We start from the raw sequence: 8,396 nt of genomic DNA, 5'->3' as shown, positions 1-8,396 counted from the left end.
CCACATCAATCTTAATAACTACTATTGATTTTGTATTTAATAATAATAATAATAATAATAAGTTTTATTTATATAGCGCCTTTCCAGAGCTCAAGGACACTTTACAATAAACATCAGAAATGGGAGGAAAACATCGAACAATAAACAGAAAGAAAACAACATCAGAAATCCAAAGAGTAATATACAACATAAAACAAAGTAAACAGAGGTTAACTAAGAAAGATAACATTCTGAAAACAAGTGAGTTTTGAGCAGCGATTTAAATTCAGACAGGCTATTGGCAAGACAGAGTGATCTGGGTAGAGAGTTCCATAATTTAGGGGCAATAACACTGAACGATCTGCCCCCATGGAAGAGAGGCGATATCGAGGGATGGTGAGAAGGCGAGAATCAGAGGACCGCAATGAACGTGGTGGAGAATAGGGTGGAGCAGATTGCAGAGATAGTAAGGAGCCAGACCATTCAAGGCTTTAAAAGTAAGCAGGATAATTTTAAACTTGATGCGATAGGCCACTGGTAGCCAGTGCAGATCAGCTAGAATAGGGGTGATGTGGGCTGAACGCTTGGTGCGAGTGAGAATACGAGCGGCTGAGTTTTGAATATACTGTAATCTAGCAATAGTGGTAGCTGGCAAGCCAATGAAGAGGGCATTACAGTAATCGAGACGAGATGAGACAAAAGCGTGAATGAGAGTTTCTGCATCTTTGGTACTTATGAAAGGACGGAGCTGGACAATTCGTCGTAAGTGAAAAAATGCCAATTTAGAGAGAGAGTTAATATGATACTGAAATGAAAGAGATGGGTCAAACATAACACCGAGATTTCTGACGATACTAGATGGAGTGATTAGAGTGCCAGTAATATCACAAGTAAAGTCAGCGGAACTTTGGTGGTAAGTGCAGGAGTACCAATGATGATGATCTCGGTTTTTTCCATATTTAGTTTCAGAAAATTAGAGTTAAGCCAAGTTTTAATATCCTGCACGCAAACAGAAATTTTGTCGATTTGGGTGGATAGGGAAGGCCTGCATGACGTGTAGATTTGGATGTCATCAGCATAAAATGATAGCTAAAGCCGTGACGCTGTAGTATCTGACCCAGTGGTAAAATGTAAATAATAAACAGCAAAGGCCCCAGAACGGAACCCTGGGGGACGCCTTGTTTCAGGGGGGCAGTAGGGGATCTGAAATCCCGAGCAGAAATGTAAAAGTGTCTATCATATAGATATGAAGAGAACCAGGAAAGAGCAGTACCAGATATACCCACAGCCGAAAGTCGAGAGATGAGTAAATCATGAGAGATAGTGTCAAAGGCAGAACTGAGGTCTAGTAACAGAAGTAACGATAGAGAGCCGGTATCGCAAGAGAGTAATAAATCATTAACTACCTTTACAAGGGCAGTTTCTGTACTATGTTTTGGACGGAAGCCTGACTGAAATGGATCAAAGAAATTATTTGCCACTAGGAAGGACCGAAGCTGGGCTGCTACAGTACTTTCCAGTAATTTAGCAACAAATGGCAAGTTTGAAATGGGACGATAATTGGATAAAACTGACGGATCGAGATTGGGTTTTTTGAGAACTGGGGTAACTGCAGCGATTTTAAGTGACTGAGGAAAAGTAGTAGTGACAAGCGAAGCATTTATGAAATGAGAGATAGGTGCAGAAATTACCGAATGACACTGTTTTAAGAGAGAAGTAGGAGCTGGGTCTAGTCGACAGGTAGAGGAGTTGGATTTGAAATAAGCTCAGAGACGGAGGAAGGATTAGTAAGAGAGAAGTAGGATAGGGAATGACCAGAGGGATTAGGCTCAAAGTTAAAGTTGATAGTGCTGTTCGAAAAGCCCTGGTGGACGGCAGCCGCCTTGTCTAGAAGATGATTTAGAAAGGAGTAGCAGAATTCAGCTGAACCTGCAGTATCATTAGGTGGGAGTTTGGTAAGTTTATTTACTGTGTCGAATAGTGCTTTTGGTCTGTTACTAGCTTTATTAATCATGGCAGAAACAAAACTAGAGCGTGCTAAGTGTAAGGCAGATTTGTAATTTTGAGATGTTCAAGAAAGGCTTGGTGATGAACAGTGAGGCCAGTTTTCCTATAGAGACGTTCAAGCCGTCGACCGGAGCTCTTGAGGATGTGAAGGTCGGGGTAAACCAGGAGAAGTATGAGTAGAAGGAACAGTTCTAGTCTTAACAGGAGCATGTACAGACAAAATATCAGATAATATGGAGTTAAAATTTGAAAGAATCAGTGAAGGAGAAGATAAATCAAAAACATCAGAAAGATTAGAGGAAGCAATAGAGGAACAAAATGATGTGACGTCAACATTATTACAATTACGGTAGGATATAACAGTCTTTGCAGATTTATCATGTATAGGCAAACTAAAGTGAAAGTCTATGAGTTTATGATCAGAGATACCAGTATCAGAGGAAGAGATGGAACAAATACCAACACCTGAGGTACAGATCAAATCAAGGATATGACCATGAGAATGAGTAGGAAAATTAACATGCTGAGACAAACTAAAACAATCAAAAACAGACAGTAGTTGAGTGGTGTTAGAGCAAACAACATCAACATGTATATTAAAGTCACCAAGCAGGAGAACAGGAGAAGACATGGAGCAGGCAAGGGTTAACAGTTCACTAAGTTGGGAAAAAAAGTTTGAAAATGCTTTGGGAGGACGATAGAGTAGAATGATAGTAAGAGAGTCAGCCTTCAGAACCATATATTCAAAGTCAAAGTCAAAGTCAGTAATCATTTCTAAGTTATATATAATTGTCCATGAAGGCTGAAAGTCAAAAACTCCTTATTTCAGGTGTGCAGAATTATTAGGCAGGTTTTCTTTTACAGATAAAATGAGCCAAAAAGAGATTGAAATCAAAGTTAAAAAATCTAATTATTAAATGCTCATGAGAAGGATGCAATACTAATTCAATAATAGAATTAGCAAAGTTAAGGCATGATCATTGGGCAGCGAAATGCTCATTGGGTCAGCAGGGTCAGAAAAAACAGGTGGAGAAGAAAAGACACGTTAACTGCAAAAGAATTAAGAATTAAGGTGAAGAATTAGCTGTGAAACCATCAGGAACCATTTAGTCAAGTCAAGTCAAGTCACCTTTATTTATATAGCGCTTTTACAATGCAGATTGTGTCAAAGCACTTAACAGTATCAAATTGGAGGATAGAGTGTCAGTAATGTATAATAAGATTAAACACTCAATTTTCAGTTAAAGGCATTTCATTATTGAATTCAGAGATGTCATTGTCTAGCTCAGTTTAGTTTAAATAGTAGCTGTGCAATCAAATCGGCGATAATCGCTAGAAATTAAGTGTCCCCAACTGAGCAAGCCAGAGGCGACAGCGGCAAGGAACCAAAACTCCCTCCGAGACAGAATGGAGAAAAAAAAAAAAAAAAAAACCTTGGGAGAAACCAGGCTCAGTCGGGGGGCCAGTTCTCCTCTGACCAGACGAAACCCGCAGTTCAAAAGTTTATATTTCTATTTTAATTTTGTTGCAATTTCTAACAATAGTAGTATTATGTAGTTAGGTATTTTATTATATTTTAGTTATTTTGTTATTTTTGGTTGATATATCTAGGGATATATCTCTGGGGGTCATCTGGGTGTCCTGGTCTCCGCTGACGATCAGGGCTGTAGACATCATCTCTTGGTGCTGATCCACCATCTGATCGGATACGGACTGAGAAACAGACTAGGAAAGAAACAAACAAATATTAGCGTAGATGCCATTCAACTGACGATGTAACGAGTACATCGTGTGTTATGGGGAGTGTTCCCGGTTCCGGTTGATCTAATTAATGCAGCCTAACAATCCTTTAACGGATTTGAATAATAGAAGCGTATTAATGCGTTATGTGTAAGCCAGGCTAAAAAGATGGGTCTTTAATCTAGATTTAAACTGACAGAGTGTGTCTGCCTCCCGAACAGTGTTAGGTAGACTGTTCCAGAGTTTGGGTGCTAAATAGGAATAGGATCTGCCGCCCGCAGTCGATTTTGATATTCTAGGTATTATCAAACGGCCAGAGTTTTGAGAACGCAGCGGACGTGGAGGACTATAATGCGATAAGAGCTCGCTCAAGTACTGAGGAGCTAAACCATTCAGGGCTTTATAAGTAATTAACAAGATTTTAAAATCTATCCGATGCTTGATAGGGAGCCAGTGCAGTGTTGACAGAACCGGGCTAATATGGTCATATTTCCTGGTTCTAGTAAGGACTCTAGCTGCTGCATTTTGGACTAACTGTAGTTTGTTGATCAAGCGTGCAGAACAACCACCTAATAAAGCATTACAATAGTCTAGCCTTGAGGTCATAAACGCATGAATTAACATTTCTGCATTTGACGTTGAGAGCATTGGTCGCAATTTAGATATGCTTTTGAGATGAAAAATGCAGTTTTACAGATGCTAGAAACATGGCTTTCAAATGACAGATTGCTATCGAACAGCACACCTAGGTTCCTGACTGATGAAGAAGAATTGACAGAGCAGCCGTCCAGTGTTAGATAATATTCTAGGTTATTACATGTGGGGTTTTAGGTCCGATAATTAACACCTCTGTTTTTCAGAATTTAGCAGTAAAAATTATTTGTCATCCAGTTTTTTATATCGACTATGCATTCCGTTAGTTTCTCAATTTGGTGTGTTTCACCGGGCCGCGAAGAAATATAGAGCTGAGTATCATCAGCATAACAGTGAAAGCTAACACCATGTCTCCTAATAATATCTCCCAAGGGTAACATATAAAGCGTGAAAAGTAACGGCCCTAGTACTGAGCCTTGAGGTACTCCATACTGCACTTGTGATCGATATGATACCTCTTCATTCACTGCTACAAACTGATGGCGGTCAGATAAGTACGATTTGAACCATGCTAAGGCACTTCCACTAATGCCAACAAAGTTTTCTAGTCTATTCAAAAGAATGTTGTGGTCGATAGTGTCGAACGCAGCGCTAAGATCCAGTAGAACTAATAAAGAGATACAACCACGATCAGATGATAGAAGCAGGTCATTTGTAACTCTAATGAGAGCAGTCTCAGTACTATGATACGATCTAAATCCTGACTGGAATTCCTCACAGATATCATTTTTCTCTAGGAAGGAATATAATTGTGAGGATACTACCTTTTCTAGTATCTTTGACAGAAAAGGGAGATTTGAGATCGGTCTGTAATTAACTAGATCTTTGGGGTCAAGTTGTGGTTTTTAATGAGAGGCTTAATAACAGCCAATTTGAAGGTTTTGGGGACATATCCTAATGACAATGATGAATTAATAATAGCCAAAAGAGGATCTAAGACTTCTGGAAGCAGCTCTTTTAGTAGTTTAGATGGAATCGGGTCTAACATACATGTTGTTGGTTTAGATGATTTAACAAGTTTATACAATTCTTCCTCTCCACAGTAGAGAATGAATGAATTGTTCCTCAGGGGATCTATAGTGCGCTATCTGATGCGATACTGTAGCTGACGGCTGCAAGGATACAATTTTATCTCTGATAGTATCGATCTTGGAAGTGAAGTAGTTCATAAAGTCATTACTGCTATGCTCTTGGGAAATGCCAACACCTGTTGATGCTTGATTTTTCGTTAATTTAGTTACTGTATTGAATAAATACCGAGGGTTATGTTTGTTTTCTTCTAGAAGAGACGAAAAGTAATCAGATCTAGCAGTTTTAATGCTTTTCTGTAGGATAGGGTACTTTCCGCCAAGCTAAACGAAATACCTCTAATTTAGTTTTCCTCCAGCTGCGCTCCATTTTCCGGGCTGCTCTCTTTAGGCGCGGTGTGCTCATTATACCACGGTGTTGGACTCTTATCCTTAATCTTCCTTAAGCGTAAAGGAGCAACCGCATCTAAACTGCTAGAAAAGAGAGAGTCCATAGTTCCTGTTACATCATCAAGTTGTTCTGAGCTATTGGATATGCTGAGGAACTGAGATAAGTCAGGAAGATTATTTATAAAGCAGTCTTTTGTGGTAGAAGTGATGGTTCTACCATATTTGTAACAAGAAGTTGGCTTTACAGCTTTAGCTATATGGAATATACAGGAGACTAGATAATGATCTGAGATATCATCGCTCTGCTGTAAAATTTCAACGCCACTGACATCAATTCCATGTGACAGTATTAAATCTAGAGTATGATTTCGACAATGAGTAGGTCCTGACACGTGTTGTTTAACACCAATAGAGTTTAGAATGTCTATAAATGCTGATCCCAACAAATCTCTTTCATTATCAACATGGATATTAAAATCACCAACGATTAGGACTTTATCTGCAGTCAGTACTAACTCCGATAGAAGATCAGAAAATTCTTTAATAAAGTCTGTATGGTGCCCTGGTGGCCTGTATACAGTAGCCAGTACAAACATCACAGGGGATTTATCATTAACACTTATTTCTTTGGATAACGTTATATGAAGCACCATTACTTGAACGAATTATACTTGAAACCTGACCTCTGAGAGATACTGAAAATATTTCTATAAATTGTAGCAACACCTCCCCCTTTACCTTTTGGACGCGGTTCATGTTTGTAACAGTAATCTTGGGGTGTAGACTCGTTTAAAGTAATGTAATCATCTTGTTTTAGCCAGGTTTCTGTCAAACAAAGCACATCTAGTTTATGGTCAGTGAACATATCATTTACAAAAGTGCTTTTGAAGAAAGGGATCTAATATTCAATAAGCCAAGCTTTATCATGTGTTTATCTGTATTATATCGGTTTTTTATTTGTTGAACATCAATTAAATTGTTACTATTACTTTGGTTTGGATGTTTTCTGTATTTTCTAGTTCGGGGAACAGACACAGTCTCTATAGCGTGATATCTAGATGAAAAAGATTCTATGTGCTGAGAGTTAACTGCCTTTTTTTTAGTCTCCAGCGCCATCATTTTCCAGAACTGCAACCTTCCTGGAGTCTCCAGAAGAGCAATGTGTCAGGTTCTCAGAAACCTTGCTTGGGGAAAAAATGCTAAAAAATAACCCTCACTTAATATGAATAACATGCTGAAGTGTTGTGAAATACATGAAGACTGATTTTGTATAGGATTTATGGACAGATAAGTTGTGAGTGACTCTTGAAGGACCAGCATCACATCCTCTTGTACCACTGTTTGAAGAATTTATCTTCCAGGATCTGGCAGTAAGCTCATTTTTATTCCATCTCCTATCCTAAAAAGTTTGTCTTGCAGAGATAGACTAAAATGAGCTCCTAAAACTTACTGCCAGATTCTGGAAGATACATTCTTCAAACAGTGGTACAAGAGGATGTGATGCTGGTCCTTCAAGAGTCACTCTCAACTTATCTGTCCATAAAGCCTATAAAAAAATCAGTCTTCATGTATTTCACAACACTTCAGCATGTTATTCTTATTAAGTGAGGGCCATTTTAAAGAATTTTTTACCCAAGCAAGGTTTCTGAGAACCTGACACATTGCTCTTCTGGAAACTCCAGGAAGGTTGCAGTTCTGGAAAATGATGGTGCTGGAGACTAAATGGTTCCTGATGGTTTCACAGCTAATTCTTCACCTTAATTCCTAATTCTTTTGCAGTTAACGTGTCTTTTCTTCTCCACCTGTTTTTTCTGACCCTGCTGACCCAATGAGCATTTCGCTGCCCAATGATCATGCCTTAACTTTGCTAATTCTATTATTGAATTATTATTATCTATTATTATTATTATTATCATCCTTCTCATGGACATTTAATTATTTATTTATTTTTTTACTTTGAGTTCAATCTCTTTTTTGGCTCATTTTATCTGTAAAAGAAAACCTGCCTAATAATTCTGCACACCTGAAATAAGGAGTTTTTGACTTTCAGCCTTCATGGACAATTATATATAACTTAGAAATGATTAAATACAAAATCAATAGTAGTTATTAAAATTGATGTGGTTTGGAATTGGTAAAATTTTCTTAGCAAAAAAATATGACCATAATATCAACTTGCCTAATAATTCTGCACACAGTGTAGAGGGATTGAGAGGTATGTAAAGAGTTTTGTCATGCATTATGCATTTACCACTCAAAGAGTACAGATTCATAGGAGCCTTACATTTGCTACTGAGAATGATGTATAAAAAGTAAAAGGAACGATGGCTGTCATGATAAAAGAGATTCCCAGAGGAATTACTCAGAGTTGTGCCTGTGGGGAAAACAAAGCACATCTTTCTGATTGGCAATTCCTGGAGTGGTCTTTCCATGAAATACTCCTGTCTGGTTAATGAAGATTGCACAGCCAAAGTGAATGATGCTGAATAACAGAAATGAGTGGGTATTTATTTATGTGGTTGCTAAGGTCTAGACTTTTCTTTTGCCAGGCAAAATCGTAATCTGATCACTTAAAGTAAAAGCTGCTATTTATAAACT

This window comes from Onychostoma macrolepis, chromosome 22, assembly GCF_012432095.1.
Source record: "Onychostoma macrolepis isolate SWU-2019 chromosome 22, ASM1243209v1, whole genome shotgun sequence".
NCBI lineage: Eukaryota > Metazoa > Chordata > Actinopteri > Cypriniformes > Cyprinidae > Onychostoma > Onychostoma macrolepis.
This window is presented reverse-complemented; position numbering follows the sequence as displayed.